This window comes from Leopardus geoffroyi, chromosome C3, assembly GCF_018350155.1.
Source record: "Leopardus geoffroyi isolate Oge1 chromosome C3, O.geoffroyi_Oge1_pat1.0, whole genome shotgun sequence".
Taxonomy (NCBI): domain Eukaryota; kingdom Metazoa; phylum Chordata; class Mammalia; order Carnivora; family Felidae; genus Leopardus; species Leopardus geoffroyi.
Window position 1 is genome coordinate 85,220,018 of NC_059338.1, and position 17,125 is coordinate 85,237,142.

The 17,125-nt window shown below is 39.6% G+C and overlaps 1 long non-coding RNA gene across 2 annotated transcripts; it reads left to right on the top strand.

The window, feature by feature from the left end:
• The first annotated feature begins 8,539 nt into the window (after window positions 1-8,539).
• Window positions 8,540-16,905, top strand: LOC123585470. Of its 2 annotated transcripts, none has more exons than XR_006706214.1 (3): window positions 8,540-8,799; window positions 10,524-10,657; window positions 12,348-16,905. It is a non-coding gene; the product is annotated as an uncharacterized LOC123585470 (long non-coding RNA). The 2 variants fall into 2 exon arrangements; XR_006706213.1 differs by having other exon boundaries at window positions 8,542-8,799; window positions 10,524-10,647.
• The last annotated feature ends 220 nt before the right edge of the window (window positions 16,906-17,125 follow it).

Sequence of the window (17,125 nt, forward strand, 5' to 3'; positions counted from 1 at the left end):
TAGCGGAAGATCATGAAGAGGTGATTCAGAAAAATGTTTTGGGGAGGTACCCTTAACCACTGGTGATAGAACTGGGTGTAATACAAGAGCCCCTTGTAAATTTTTTGCCATGTCACCATGCAGTAGGGTGGAGTCTAATATCAGAGATAAATTCCCAAATGCATGGATCTTGCAGTTACCAATTCACAGGGGACAATTGATGTGTCCCAGAGGGAGTGAACTGTAGAGCCATAAGACCTAGTGAGAGTGTCTTTGACGAAGAGAAGTCAAGGATTTCTGAAAGTTTTGTTAATTTAAATTCAAGGATTTCCATCAGTCTTTTCAACCTTTTCAGAAGATTGTGGGTGATAAGAACAGTATAGTTTATAAGTAAGGGTAACATCTTACAGAATTTTCCCACAAGAGTGTCTGGTAAGTGCACATCCTGATCACTTGATATAAAAGTCGAGATGCCTCAGGCTGAAAACACAAAATCAAGCAGCTTTTTAGTGACCATAAGACCTGTAGCTTTTCAGCAAAGAAATGCTGCAGCCCATCCTGAATACAGATGTACAATAACTAAAAATATTCAAATATCATAGAAGTTGATGCCAGTTAAAATCCATCTCAAGGTGTTTGAAGTCCCACTGAGGTCCTGGCTGTGTCTCCCCTTTCCAGATTTTCCAGGATTAGGTTGTTGACAGGTGACACATGACCTGAAAATAACCTCAGCTATCGTTTTAAAATTTTCTTACCTATGTTAAGATGATCAATTTGTCTGTAATGAGTAGTTTCATGAAGAAATGTAGTTAATATCCACTTGAATTTATCTGGTTTAACCACGCTGCCATCTTGAGCACTCCAGAGATTATCTGAGTGAAAGATACAACCAGATCCTTCCTTTTCAAAATCGGACGCCATATGTTGATATTTTTAATGACCTCTTTGAATCCTTCCAGAGATACATCCTTTGAGGGTTTCGGTAGGCTTATAACTTTGGTTAAGGAGAGTTTTTAGCATAATGATCTCCTACAGCATTTTCTTTAGCTTCTGTATTATCTCTTTTTACATGGGCTTCAATCTTTATAGTAGCCATCCCTCTAGGAAGTAGGAGTACATCTAAAAATTCCATAACTTGTCCATTTTTAGGAGGATACCAGCAGAGCTGAGAACCCCCTTTGTTATGAAGAAGGCATCCCAGAGTCTTGTACTACTCCAAAAGCAGATCTCCTATTCGTATATATACACATTATGTATTCTCTGATCATTAGCTAGTTGAAAAGCTCTAGGAAGGGCAGTTAAGTTTTGCCATCTGGGCTGATTTTACTTCAGGTAGAGGACTATATTCTAAAGAAGCATCTTCTTAAATTACTTACTGATAGCATTTCCTGCTTGATAATCTCCAGTTTCAGTTGAGGTACGCTCCTTCAGCAAATAATATTAGGTCAGATTTCTCAGTGGGATCTTTAATACATTGTGCATCTGTGAGGTACAGATAGCTCCCTAACTGAAGTAAGACAATCAAGCTGTTGCAATTCTTTTAGGAGCAGGAGAGTGGCAGGATTCAGGTTGTTTCAAGGGTGAAGAGTAAAGAGGAGAGAGTTAACAGAATCTCTTCAGAGGTTAATCAGTTGGCTGAAAAGTGTTGTGTGTTCTCAGTCAATAGTAATGTCTGTGTCGCATGAGGAACCATGAGAGTAAGTGGAGAGCCTAGAACTAGTTCAGCAGAAGCACTGGTGACTTTTGTGATGGCACTGATTACCTTAAGTCAAGAGGGAAAAAGCCTTTACAATAGGGTCAAGGGTGAGACAATAGTAAGCAACTGGCTTTTGAGGATTCCCATGAAATTGAATTGAAACCCTAAGGGCTTCTTCAAATTATTCATGCACAATTTAATGAAATGGCTTTCTAGTTAGGAATACCTGAAGAAGGAGGCTATTGAAGGGCCTTCTTTAGGTACACAAGGCCTATTTATACCTGGGCTCCCAGATCTGAGTCTCTTACCAAAGACTTAGACAATTCATAAAGAAGTGTTGCAATCACAGAAAAGTTTGGTACTCATTGCCTGCAATTTCCAATTAAACCTAGAAATCCTCCCAGTTGTCAGCTTGAAAGAGGTCTAGGATAAATTTGGATAGTCTTTAATCTATCAGGAGAATGTTTCCCTTTCTTACATAGGTCATTTCCTAAATAATGGACTGTATTGCGGAACATTTGTAATTTATCTTTTGAAGCATCATGTTCCTTTTCTGATAAGGCTGAGAGTAAGTAAATGATTCTTTTCACAAGCTTCCTTGTCCTCTGAACAAAGTAAGAGATTATTATGTTATATTATATTATATCAGAACTAAATCACAAGGGAAATTTGGATCTTATAAATCTTGATTAAAGACCTGGGTTAAAGTGGTAGATGGCTTCAGTGCACCCCTGAGGCACGACTGCCCAGGGATATTGTGGTCCTCCTCAGTGGAAGGCATGGTCTAGAGGCATGCTGAAAAAGGCAAAGCAAAGATCCTTTCAAATGAACAATGAAGCCAGAGGCGGTAGGCAGATTAGATGGTATTTGAATTGCACACTACACGGAAACAAAAGATAACAATTTTGTTGATGGTCTTGAAGTCTTGAACAATTTATATCTTCATCCATTTGGTTTCTTTTTCAGCAGGATGAGAGTGTAGCAAGGGCTACTGCAGACTATGAAAAGATCTTTGAGAATAAGGTTTTTAAAGCTAGGTTTGAGCTCCTCCTTTGTGTGTCTGGCCTCAAAGGATATTGGGAAAGGTAGGGTAATGGTTTGGTATGATCTATCTGAATTTTAATAGATTCACCTCCAATTCCATTCCAATTCTGATGTTGGCATTTTTAGTCCATAAGGTGTCAGTTATGATGTCAAGATTTTTATCAGAGGTATGTATTAAATATTATGGAGAAGGCAAAGGTATATCCAGAGCAGATGCAATTTGATTATGAATAGAGGAGTCCTCTGGAATTTCAATATATAGCTCCTCTTGTGCGCATTTGCAAAGTAAATATCCCCTTATTAACTTTGCAAGGGTGGCATCACAGAACAAAAAAGAATGTTTTTCAGTTAAGGACACAGGGTTACAGCTAATGGCTGCACATTATTTGAGATACCTGCTCCTGTGTGTGCTATGTTTTCTCTGAGGAATGTGCTGAGAAAGAGGTGGGATTTAACATAAAGCAGTACCCATATCTACCAAGAATTAATGAGGTTGACCATCTATATTTATAATTCACTTTGTTTAAAAGTAGTCCAGACTATTGAACGCATTTTCCTTCCTTATTAATCTGAGTTGAGGGATTTTTTTCATTTTGGTTTTTCTTTTGTTAAGATGAGACATTTTTTTTCCAGTGCCCCTCCTTTTTTTCTACAATATCTACAAATGTCCTTATCAATAGGTAGTGGTCTACTTAGCTGTTTGATCTTCAGGGCCCAAGGTTATTTTAAGTCTTGTCTTATTTTTATTCTAAAGCCATTTCAAAATGTTAGGTCAGGTGTTTTAGTTCAGATAAAGGGGCTATTTCCCATTCTAATTTCTTTCTTTGAATTAGGTGCCCAATCTCAGGTTCAGCAACATTGACAAAATGAGACGAAAGGGCTGCTGTTCAATCAGCATCTCTCACTCCCACACATTTTTGGAAGCTATTTTCTAGTCTATCCTAAAAAGTATCCCATTGTTTCATCTTTACTTTTATCACATGGAATTATGGTCCAATGACCGTTTATTAAAAATGTTTTATGTATGGTGTTCAGGAGACTTTACCTAGCTTGCTTTTGAGCTTCTTTTTGAGCCTCAAACTTAATGTGAAAAGGGGGTTCTTATAGGTCCCTTATTGGGTAGGTCCAATCAGCATTTGCCATACAGAAGTAAGCATCTGAGTTTCCAACCAACATGTGTACAAGTTGAATTCTCAAACAATTTTATGGGTATTTGCTGGTCTTATCAAAGTTTAGAGAAATCTTTAGAATTCTAAGAATTAGAGCTTGAGTGCAAGGTTTAGATTCTATAGTTCCCTGCATACCTAGCACATGAGAAGGATGGATTTTTAGAGGCAACTGGTTTTGGTAGTTTTAAGAGTTGGGGAAAGGGTCTGGACAAGCAGAGGGAGGTGTCGACAGAGGAAAGAGATTGAAATGATAAGAGGGAAAAAGGAGAGTAGGATATAGGGAAGCAGCTGAAGGACAAGAAAGAGGATTTACTAGAGAAAGTACTTTGTTGTTACTTAAGTTTGTCAAATTCCTCATAGCCTTGGCCAAAGAAACTTTTGGTGAAGTAATTTTTTATTTAAACTTTGTTTGGAGGTCTCTGTGTACCAATCAAAAAATGCTGCCCATATGTACTGAGAAATCGCATTCCTTTCTTTTCTAAGGAACCTTTCAAATGAACAATGTTTTGAAGTCAAATGCCCCCAAGTGCCCACTAAAGGCTTAATTCATACTTGGGAAAATTACAACATTTGGAAAGATAAGTACAAGAGTAAGGACTGTCATGAGAGTGGATATGTGAAACAAGAGTTTTCCCAGAAGAGGAGATGATTTAGATTTAAATGATCCCATGAGAGCTGCCAATGCTGGTAGAAATGAAATGTGTGTGCAACGCATATCTCAAAACCCAAACTCATGATTGGTCACCTTCAAACACAGACTCGACAATGTGTGCCCTCTGGCATGTGGAATATCAGAGAGAATGCTCTCTCTGAATCAAAAAGGGGGGAAAAAGCCCGAAGGACAAAATCTTGAGATGGAAAGAACCTCATCCAGTTTTACTGGGTGACTTACAACAAAGTTTGTCCAAATGGGCAGTTCTTGTAAGAATGGCAAACTCATTGGTGTGTGAGGCTGCCATGAAAAATATGCTCAGAAGGCATATGCCTGTGTTCTACCATATGATTCTCCTTGTGACCTACAGCACTTTTAGACAGCAACCCACGGAGCAGTAACACAAATGCAAACAAAAAGGGATGAAAAGAATGGCTTGATTCCACCAATGACACAAACAAATGGCACCAATAACAAAACCTGGCTACAAAACTCAGAAGAAAGACCAAGGAACTCAACACGAAGTGTAGAGTTCAGGCCTGTGCTGACTTACCACATCGCTGTAGACTTGATGAGCAGTGAGCAGTGAGGCACAACAGGTTCTGGGTGCCTAGTCTAAGACTGGAGGCCACGGTGATGGTCAGTGCCAACTGTATTTTGGTGGAACTTCCAAGAAAACTGTGGTAAGAAATGAAGATCACTCAAATGAAAACAAACAAATGCGGTTCATTCAGAACTTGCTATAGCAAGAGAATTACCACCATCACCTGAGATGGGCAGAAACTCAAATGCAGGTAGAGTTGTGGAAAGCTCTGGCGTGGAAAACAGGACGACTTTAGGTGAATGCTAATTAGAGGCAGTTGGCTTTCAGAAGCTAGAGAACTAACTAGAAGTGGACCATCTTATATGATTGATTAGAATATATTTGTTAGATATATAAGTTAGAAGTGAGGGCAAAAATTAGGGAAGCTGGTAATTATTGACCAGGTCCTGATTTGGGACTGATATTGAATAGGTTATATTTGGCTTCTTAGACTAATTGCTCTAGAGGCTGTGGGTCAGAGCTCTATTTTTGTACCTGGTCTGGTGATTGTTTGTATATTCAGTCTCTTACCACTCACTGAGTTTTTTGAAGCTGAGATGTCAATTGTATTGGTGGTGATGTCCACAGCATTGGTTCTTCTCCAATAAGGATGGATGGCTTGAGTATTTCGCCACACTTGCTTGGTGGTGCAAGCAGTGGCCTATGCATGGAAAGAGCTGGACCATGAATGATCAGGTGGGATGATGAGTCCTTCCAATCTTATAAAAACTCCTTAGGCTTCAGCTTGCAGTGACTCTTCAGATTTTGGAGGCAAAGACCAGCAAAGGCAATTTCAGAGTCCCAATAAAAACCTGGCAATCGGTTTGTAGTTCTCATGACTTCAAGTCAAGAAGGAGGCAGAAAAATTGGAAAGTTTATTTTGAGGCTAAGATTAGTTTATAGCCAAATATTGAAGGAAACTGTAAGAGCTGAAAATCTGGTTAAGGGTTGACAAGTTGTGCAAGGTGAGAAAACACAGTGCAATTTAGAAGTAAACATCAAACTGGTTTTTGCACAGGGAATCAGAAAGCTTAGTTACCAGACAAAACAAAATTTCCAGATAGATCTGCAATTTACAGAGGTGCAAAATAACTCAAAGGCAATGAATAGGGTCAGAATCCGGTAATCCAAAAGAGCATGCTATAGTTTCCCATTGAAACACCAAAGGCTCTCTACAGTCCCTTCCCCCTCTTGATCAAAGACAATCTCAAAGAAAGATTACTCTTGGTCACAAAATAAGGCTGGTCTCACTGGAGGTGGCCTGGTTATTTACATAGATGCAGCAAGAACGACGTGGTACCACGTAGGTCTTATACTGGCTTCTCTGGACGCTTTCAGAAAGAATCTCAGATTGGACTTTTCCGAGCCTCTCGAGGCTAGGAAGCCGAGCCAAAACTTCACCATCATTTTCCACCTGCAGTACCTAGTGATTTGGTGGGCATTCCTCTCTTCCTGAGGTCCTCAAAATAGCCTAGGATTCCTGAGCCTGCCAGGAAGTGACCTTCCTTGCTCACCTATAAGGCTGGGAACCCTATAAAGCCGGTTGCCAGGCCAGTTTTCCCAAGAGGGACTTTGTAAGCATCGGCCCATCATGTCAACCTTAATTGCTGAAAAGTGTCTGGTCACGTCTGATGAAACGAGCATCATTCTCAACTGTGACATTATAGGCAGAGCCAGCCTTGATTAACCAATGCTTCCAATTATGTCCTATTAACAAGGTGGACGGGCTCTTACTGAATCTATGCAAATAACTACAGTGCCACGAAAACAGGAATACTCCACGAGACTTCCCAGAATTTGGAAGGGTGAGGCAGGGCAGAGAAGAGGAATGTTTCCTTTCTGTTTCACAAGGGCACAGTCTACTAAACTGTTGTGAGTGCTAGATAGCTTGAGAGAAGAGAGAAAGTGCATCCTTACATCCAGAAAATAGAGCATCAGCACTGTTCCAAACAAAGCTCATAATCATGAATTATCAGTTCATTCAGTCCTGTGTAATAATTCTTGCTCCACTTGATCCAGGGTTAGTAGTCTCAGGAACACATCTACTTCTTGATTGGATGTCTGGAACTGCTGACTCAGTCCACTGGTATGATCTCATAGTTAAACAATACCATCAGAAGCCTGCGCCCAAGAGTATCTGGCAGAGTCTCCAGGCTCTTAAGACAATCCTTTGTTAAAAATGGAACACTCTGCCTTCCAGCTGATTCCAGGTATTTTCATGGAAGCATCAGGAGTAAAACAAAGCATACAAACTGTCTGTAGATGACAAAAGACTAGAAGGTCTATTTTTTACTTCCTACTGATATTTTCAAAAGAGAATGATCTGAAGAGAGTTCATTACAATAATCATGCAATCGACAAGCATATCTGGTTGTGTCCATGGCACAGAGAACAAAATAAAGTCAATCCAAAAAAGTTTTTGACAAAACATGTTTAAACACAAAGATCCATGCCTATTTTCAAAGAAGAGATTGCATTTAATTTATGAAAACACATAAACATAATCTTCACAGAGAAAACATTTTCAGGTATAACATAAAAATCCTGAAATGTTAGATGTAAACCTAGTACAAAGTTAGAATATATCAAGAATATGTCAAGACTATCAAGTAAATAGATTTAATACATCTAAAGTAGGCTTTTAAACATCAGTAGTAGATTAATAAAACTTTATAGATAAATGATGTGAATCCCCAGTAGAAAACTAGCCAGGAAATACACTGAATTCACATTAAAGATGTAAAGTTGCAACCAACTTAATGTTTTTAAAAATAACTAAAATTATGACTGCTAATATAATACTGCTTTTGTTTTACAGGCAAAGCAACACTGAAACTCTGATACACAGAAACGTATCATGGTCAGCAAAAACACTGATCATTGTCTAGAACCTTCCCATACAGGATACAATTGTTTAAATATTTACACTAATAATGTTTTACCCAAACAAATTTAACCTAGGGAGGTCTAAGCATTTCTTCTGATTTGAGAGTATTTCCCACGTAACACATCATTAGTAACCTATCAATAACCCTGAATATTCCCAACATTTCTTTTTTTACAAGGTGAAAAAACAAATCTTAGTGGGAATCCTTTGCCAAATCTCAAAAACAATTTTAAGTGCTGACGAGGTTAATCAAACTTTGAGCTTGACACAACTTCGGGACCACAAAGCCCTCAATCCCATGTAAATTTTCTGCACTTGAATTTGTTTGCTCCTCTTAAGAGCAACCCCTGCCCCATGTGCTTAACCACAAACCAGCACTTCCTGCCTTAACTTCCCTGTTAGTACAATATTTGATGAAGGTTAAGTTTCAAGAACCCCCTCCCCTACCAGTTTTCAGCTCCCCACCTCCTACTCTCCACAGCCACCTATCCCAGGCGTCTCTGCATTTAAAAGCTCTGCCCACCCATCCCTCCCCAGATACATTTCTGACTTAGAGCCTCTTCCTATTATGATACTCCTCTCCTCCTATTGCAATAACCCCCTTCATATGAACATAGTAAAATTCTTCATAGTAACATCCATTGCATTTTTTTTCTTTCACAGGGATGACACTGTAACTCTGACAGAATGTCAGATGCCCCCAGGACCTAGCTTTCTTCACCCAGGCGTCAATGCCATCTGATCAGATGCTGGCTCCTTTCCTGGCTGGGGAAGTTGGGATCCACAGTGGTGAGTCTAAATCCTGGTCCAGTGCTTCACACTTGTGTCTATTGTAGCATGGTAAAGACTTGGCTTTATTCTTCATTTTTGTCTTTTTTCCTTCTATTTCTCTGCCTTCTTCCAGCTTTTCTGAGTATAGTTAAAGCCCCTGACTCTTGGATTACATTGACTTATTCTGAGCAGGGCTCTTGAATCCCATGACTCCAAGATTTCATCCAAACGGTGCACTGCTTTTATTGTTTGGTACAAAGAAACAGAACAAAGTCTCTTCCACAAACATTTTCAGAGACCACTGCTTCCTTCCAAGGCCATTTCTCTTCCTCGGTGTTTTCTAAGACCTATCCCTTCCCATCATCCTCCTCTAACTCTGCCTCCCTTTTTCCACCTTCAACTTTCCCTTCAGCTCCCTAGAATCCTTCATTCTCCCCCCTTCAACACCTCTACCTCCTCTGTCATCCACCCTGCCAGGCCTTTCCTTTCTCACTCAGGCTCCTCGTCCTGTAGACACCTGATATTTAAGTCCCTTACCACTGTCGGGGCTGTGAGGAGCCCAGTGACCCCAAGAGCAAAAGCCTGCAGCTGAAAAAGCTAATTAGAAATAAGCTTCAAGTTTTCTTTACTCAGATGGGCTTTGGAGACACCAATGGCCACTTGGTCTCTCCTCTGTCACTCTCCCAAAATGTAGTCCACAGCCTCCATTGGATACATATCGGGGCCAAGTACATCTTGAGGGTCTCCTCCACAAATACTGGGGAGACTGCTTCAGCCCTTACATGGAGTAGGTTACTTCAATTTGCCCCATCTGCCAGAAACACAATCCTTGTAAAAAGGTAAAAGTGAGGCAGGGATTAGAGTCAGCTCTTTTACATGAACCAGTGAGTTTTGAGTCTTTGCGTTTATATCTGAACCAGCTCTAAAAATTTTTAATTAAAATTTAAAGCTATGAGCTCTTTGTGTCCATCTGTATGTGCGTATATGTATGTTGTATTATACACGTGTAATATTTTCCTACCTCCAAATGGTATGACCACATTAAATTCTAAAGTCCCTTAAAGGAGCTCCTTCTGGATTGGATAAGAGATAAATAGGAGTTTATAGAATTTTAAATATTTCCGAAATTCCCAGAAACCGAGACAATTAAATCTCTAATATGTTTAATGTGGGGGAAAAAAGTATTCTTATAAAAGTTTACCAATATGTTTTTAAAATTCAGGCTCACGAGGTAAATCTTTGGCAAACGAGGCTAGTTTAAATGTTGTTGGTTTAATAAATACAGTTATGCCTTTTGAGTTATCAGCCTTGTAAGAACACATTTTTATTTTACTCAAGCATGTTCTTTCTAAACTCATTCAGGTTAAGTTTACTTATTGCTTGATTATCTGGATATACCATTGCTATATTTTAGCAATATGCTTGATATATGTTCATGGTATATCATGTCTCAGAACCATGATATTGTATCTGTCATGTTTTCCTCTAAGGATTATACTCATCCATTTTCATAAACTACATATACTATCCAGTCTTCTTTGAAAACAGGATTAATGATGCTAATTAAACATTAGCATGTTTTGCCTAAAACTGATTGAACTGACTTTTTCTGTGTCCCATAAAAATCAAATTTCTTTATCAATTGTATTATTTTTATAGTGAACTCTGCTCAGATCTTTCACCTTTGAAAATTATCAAAAATGAACTAACCATGGCTATTTTAAGTTTTCTGTCCTCCACAGGTGGTTTTATGTTCCTCTGATGCTTCCCGAAGAGCCCTTGCAAATCAGCTACCGACTGAGTGCTCTGTCTTCAAAAAAAAAAGGATTATCTTAGAGACCCGTGGAAGCGGACTATGCCAGCCAGGTACTCTTGGGTAAGGCTTCTGATGGCACTGCTTAAATAACTTTGGGACCACCCTGGTAGACTAAGTCAGGATTTCTAGAACTCTAGGGGAGAATATAGATTTATGGACTATTAATCCAAGATCAGATGGAACAAGAATTATTACATAGGACTGAATGAACTGATAATTCATGATTATGGGCTTTGTTTGGAACAGTGCTGATGCTCTCATGTTCTATTTTCTGGATGTAAGGATGCACTTTCTCTCTTCTCTCAAACTATCTAGCACTCACAACAATTTAGTATTTAGTAGACTGTGCCCTTGTGAAACAGAAAGGAAACATTCCTCTTCTCTGCCCTGCCTCACCCTTCCAAATTCTGGGAAGTCTCGTGGAGTATTCCTGTTTTCGTGGCACTGTAGTTATTTGCATAGATTCAGTAAGAGCCCGTCCACCTTGTTAATAGGACATAATTGGAAGCATTGGTTAATCAAGGCTGGCTCTGCCTATAATGTCACAGTTGAGAATGATGCTCGTTTCATCAGACGTGACCAGACACTTTTCAGCAATTAAGGTTGACATGATGGGCCGATGCTTACAAAGTCCCTCTTGGGAAAACTGGCCTGGCAACCGGCTTTATAGGGTTCCCAGCCTTATAGGTGAGCAAGGAAGGTCACTTCCTGGCAGGCTCAGGAATCCTAGGCTATTTTGAGGACCTCAGGAAGAGAGGAATGCCCACCAAATCACTAGGTACTGCAGGTGGAAAATGATGGTGAAGTTTTGGCTCGGCTTCCTAGCCTCGAGAGGCTCGGAAAAGTCCAATCTGAGATTCTTTCTGAAAGCGTCCAGAGAAGCCAGTATAAGACCTACGTGGTACCACGTCGTTCTTGCTGCATCTATGTAAATAACCAGGCCACCTCCAGTGAGACCAGCCTTATTTTGTGACCAAGAGTAATCTTTCTTTGAGATTGTCTTTGATCAAGAGGGGGAAGGGACTGTAGAGAGCCTTTGGTGTTTCAATGGGAAACTATAGCATGCTCTTTTGGATTACCGGATTCTGACCCTATTCATTGCCTTTGAGTTATTTCGCACCTCTGTAAACTGCAGGTAGGTGATTGATATGCAAACTCTATCTCGTCTTATAGACACTTAATTAGCTTCTTTTCCCACTGTAGATAAACTAGTGGTGATACCTACTTATAAATCAGATTTGAATCTTTTACTTTAGAGAGATTGTCAGCCCTTACCAAATTTTCAATTCTTGCAGATTCCTTCAATACCTGGCTATAACTTTTCAAACTAACCTGTACAACTTTTCTCCCTTTTTCCTGACTTCAAGTCACTGAGAACCAAAACACGATTTCCCAGATCCTTATTCGGACTCTAGGTTGCTTTGTCACTGGCCTTTTCCCCCAGGATCTGAATAAACACTGCAGCAGTCCATGCGTGAACCTGGTTGCCCTCTGGACAAGCTGCTGTCTGGGTCACTAAGAAAGTCTGGTGAAATGCTCAGGTCATGTATCCCCTGATAAGGGAGATAGCCCGAGCTCTGAGTAACATAATTAAGATCACGATACGACTCAGGGAGCAGTGCTGCACAATGAAACAATTTCATCCACTGACCTCCTGAATTTCACTAGATTGGATACTCTTAGGGTTTGACTTCTGGCTCTTTAATACATTCCTTTATGTTAACATTTATCTTTTTTTTTTTAATTTTAGGCATCCCATTTAAGAACACTGAAACAATTGACCTCTGCCTGCACTCCAAACAGATGATTCAATTGGTCTTCTAGGGACATCACTGAGAATATGGTGGCCCTGAGGTCTATCTCACTCAGCCATCCGCTGTTTGAGTTATTCCTTATCCTTGAATTGTCCATGAAGAGTCTCTCTGAGCCCACCTTGAACAAAGAGAGGGACTGACAAGGCTGAGGCAACTTTATGCTTCATATAAGTTTAGGCTGCTTTGCTGAGAACCACTAGGTCCCAACTCTGCAAACTTTCTGCATTTTTGTTTGTTTACTTCAACTGAGACCAGAATCCCAAGTCCTTGTGCCCGAGGACACAACTTTCCTGCCTCAACTTTTCTACTAGTACAACACTGGATGCAGTTCATTATGTTTCAAGGCACCTTCCGCACACCAGCTGTTAGCATGGCATCCTTCTGCTTTGCACAGGCACCTATCCCCGGGTCTCTGCTTACAGAAACTTTGCTTGTCCCCCCGCTCCACCCCTCCCCCCCCCCCCCCACCTGCCTGACACTGCTCTGGCTCAGGCTTCGAGCATCTCTCTGCAATAGTCTCATTCAATAATACCTCTCCTTACTCGGGTCCAGACTTAACTTTTTTTTTTTTCTTGACAATTTCTTCGGCAAAAGATATCATTTAGGATTTGATTTTTGGAAAGTAAAATACAAAAAGTAGTCAGGAAATTTGAACACTTGATTAAATAGGATCGTGGATTACTGAGAAATAATAGTTGGTTACCTAATTAGCCAAAATGAAGATATAAATTTAAAAGTAGGCATAGAAGGGACGTGACTATAAAGAACTCCAGTTCTTTTTAAGTGAAAAGACTTTGTTCTCTCGAGTAATTAAAGATATGATAAAGTCAACACAAAGTATAGGAAATGAGTCTAATAAGACCCTGAATAGTTGTTTTCTAGGCAGATTATTCTAAAGGTAAAGAAAAATATTTTTTACAAGCACTTATTAAGAAAACACCAGTAATCCAAGAAAAAAAAATGTCATTTTAATAGAAAGAAAACCAAATGCTAGTTTTGAAACAGCATATTTGGTACTAACACTCTTATTAAAAATCTTATATTTAAATTAAAAAAAAGAAATGGAAAAAAAGATTCATAAAAACAATCTTATAAATAAGCCCATCAGCCTTAGCCAGCTGTGACTCTAAGAAATACAATTCCTTTTCCATGAACCATCTACAACTTTCTCTATCCAGACAAGTTTGTCATACACTTGTCTCTCATTTTAGACAAGTTATTTAGTTATTTTACTTTGGAACAAAGCTACTCTTGTTTTTCTTAACAAAATACCCCCTGCACACTTCATGTGCAAAGTTGCTCCTCTCTGCTACTATCACTCCTGTTAGAGTCTCATTCACATATACTGATTCTAAGTTTTCACTACAGCCACTTCTACTGCATATAGAAAACCAGGAGACGGTGTAAGAGAAGAGTTATTCCCAGGGAATGTGTTAAAGCCGCAAGGCAGATCTTATTAGAACTACTGCAGTAGAGGAGAGAGACTTTGGTATCCCATTCCCATGCAGCACAGACAGCTGGAGATCTCAGCCAAGGAGCCAGTGAGGGGGTGAGTGGATAGGAAATTACTGAGAGGAACTTGGTTAGATACCAAAGTAGGGGGATTCTTGCTAAACTGGCTTAACAGGATTCTTACTAAAAGCAGGTGCCAAGGACTTAGATATCTAGGGCAGGGTATGAGGAGCTCGATCAGATATCAAGGATGATCCCATATGAAGGGGGGCAAGAGTCAATTAACTAGCTTAGGGTTCATTGCTAAAGTGGGGGCTCAGCAGGCCAAGGTCGAGCCTAGTCTAGAAGAAGGCTCACAGGAGCCTAACTAAAGTTTGGTCAAGGAAGGAGTATCTCATAGTAAATAACTGTAAACTGTCTTTCATATACCAGTATTTTCTAGCAGACTAGCAAAGTTTATAAATATACATCTCAACATCTCATAATTTTTATAATCATAAGCGTTCCTTATAGGTACAGCTTCTCAATGTGGCAAAAATGAACATGTGCATTAACAGACCCAAATAGATAGCCTCTCTGTATCATAGAAAAGTAAAAGTCCAAAAGTCTATAAAATGAATCCCCGTATTCAGCAATTAATGCTTCAATTTTTTCTCTTACTTAGATAGGATTTAAGTGTCTAATGAATATTCATAAATTAAGTTAATTTAGCATCAGTCCAAGGTTTTAAGCTACCAATTCATTTTGGACACTGTCTTTAAAGCTGACATACTGCAAAATATAATTACTTTGAAATAAAGTTTGTCCAAATAATGACTTAATTTGACTAATACAAATGTACATTTTTATAATCTTAAAATATAGTAACTGAAATGATAGTGTATTAAATCAGCCAAACTTTATAAATTGAGGAAAAACATGCTTGCATAAAATAAAAATATATGTTTCTATTACATTTAATGCTGACAACTCAGAAGATATAGCTGTTTTTATTAAACCAATAATATTAAATTAGTCTCATTTGCTAGAGTTACCTAAATTATGTAAACTTGAATTCTTAGAACATTTGAATTACTGCCTATAAGAATGTATTTTGAGCACATTGAAAGTATTAGAAATCTAATTTTTTCAATATCTGGGAATTTTTAGGAATAGTCCTTTATTTGTATATGCCTTTAGCTAACTCTAAGTCAATTAGAATAAAACTCTTTAAAAATTTTCTTATAATCTAATTTAGTAATACCATCTGGAAGTAGGAAAATGTTACATATCTATAGACACATAAACATACATAAAAACCTAGAAAACTTATAGCTTCTATTCCAAAATTTTAGCCCATACATCAGGGGTAAACCCAAAAATACAAAACTCATTTTTCATATAAAAAGAGCTCTTCTCTAATGGGTACAAATTCTTAGTTGATTTGAGTTCAAAATTGGGGAAAAATGAACAAACAAACAGAAAAGAGTAACAAACATGATTTTCTGTCATCTTTCATTCAAAAGAGAAAAATATCTATAAACCATTTAATTCACTTACAGAGATAGCCAAATTATCTAACTGCAAAACCAAAAAAAAAAAAAAAAAAAAAAAAATCCATCACCAGAAATCAACTAAAGACTCAAAAAAAAAAAAAAACCAAAATCAAATTCTTACCATGCTTCCAACAGACAAGAGTCTGGACATAGGACCAGGATCAGGACTCACCTTTAGACCCCTGGGTTGCCAGCCAGGAATGGAGCACAAAAGGCTCCAGATGGCCTTATTACCTGGCTGGAGCAGATGGGAATCTGGAGGCAAGGTGCCATCCTGAGGCAAACTGTCAAAGACAAAAACCAGACAAGTTAGAAGACCAAAATGAGGGAGACTATCACAATAGGAGTATCAACCCCAGTCTAAATATCTTCGGAGCACCTCTACTCTTATAGACGTTTGCAAATGAGGTGGTTTTACACCCTGGCTTTGCAAGCTGCAGAAATAAGCCTTATTTATCAAAACAGGAAATGGTTTTTCCCAAATATGGCTAGCTTGCTACCTTCAGAGAGCACAGAGTTTTAATCTCAGTTAATCAACCATGAGCTAAAGAACAGGATGTGAAAGAGTCTTGTTTTGCCTTGTCGGCACATTCAGACCAAAGGGGAAAGTGCGTGGGGTTTTGTCACACGTGATCAAAGATCTTGGAGCCAAGAGCTTCGAGCGGAAGTAACAGCACGTGATCAAAGATCTTGGAGCCAAGAGCTTCAAGCGGAAATAACACAGGAAATGAGACTTCTAGCCCCCCCCACCCCGAAGCGAGGCTAAATCCTTCCTCAGCCCAGTGGGCTCTTCTACATGGAATACACTTACTTTCCATGCCCCCCACCCCGCCACGCACACGCACCTCCTTACATGTAGCCTCTCTTCCCCTCTAACACTTCTATCCACATCTCTCCATTTCCAGATGCCAGCCCGCTCTATCACCCAATCCCTTCAAGGCTACTGCGATACCACCTAAATGGTTTCCTGCCTTCCTGACTTTTCTCCCACAATTCAGTTTCCAAGAAGCAGTCAGAGCGAACTGAGGAAAACTGATTTTTTACTACCCTGTTCAAAAGTTTTCAGTCTCTCCCTGTTACCTTTCCAAAATGGTCTACACTGCTTAGCAGAATGTGCAAGCCTTTCACATTCTGGCTCACCTCGTCTTTTGCCAGCCCTGAGCAGACTCTACTCTCCAGCTCTGTTGAACACTTGCAGTTCCCAAACAGCCCATGCTCTTCTCCACGTCTAGACCCTTGTTTGTGTTTTCCTTTCTGCCTCCAATGCCCTCTCTCCACCCAGCTACGTCCTTAAGGACATGCGGGCTAAGTCCTGCATGTATACATGAGGTTTAGATGACACATACTCCGGGCTCGCCCCTGGCCCCACCTGTTCTCTCAGCGTTCCCAAATCTGCACGGGCTGCAAGTTCTCCATTCCATACTCTCTTCTTTCATAGCACTTTACCATTTGGAAAATTGCTCTTTGCCTGTCTCTGCAAATAAATGAGAAACTCCCTGAAAGTCAAGACTATGTGTTCTTTATTGATTTTTCATGGCAAGAGCGATGGGGGGGGGGGGGGGGGGGGAGGGGTTGCGGTAGTGAGTGGGCATCGTTCCCAGAAGTCAGTGCCTGATGTATCACAAACATGCAGCGAACCCTTGTGAGATTATTAAGTGGGTGAACTTACCGTGCGCCGTTACAATTGGACAAGATGGTGGGATGATACAACATATCGCACAACCGTG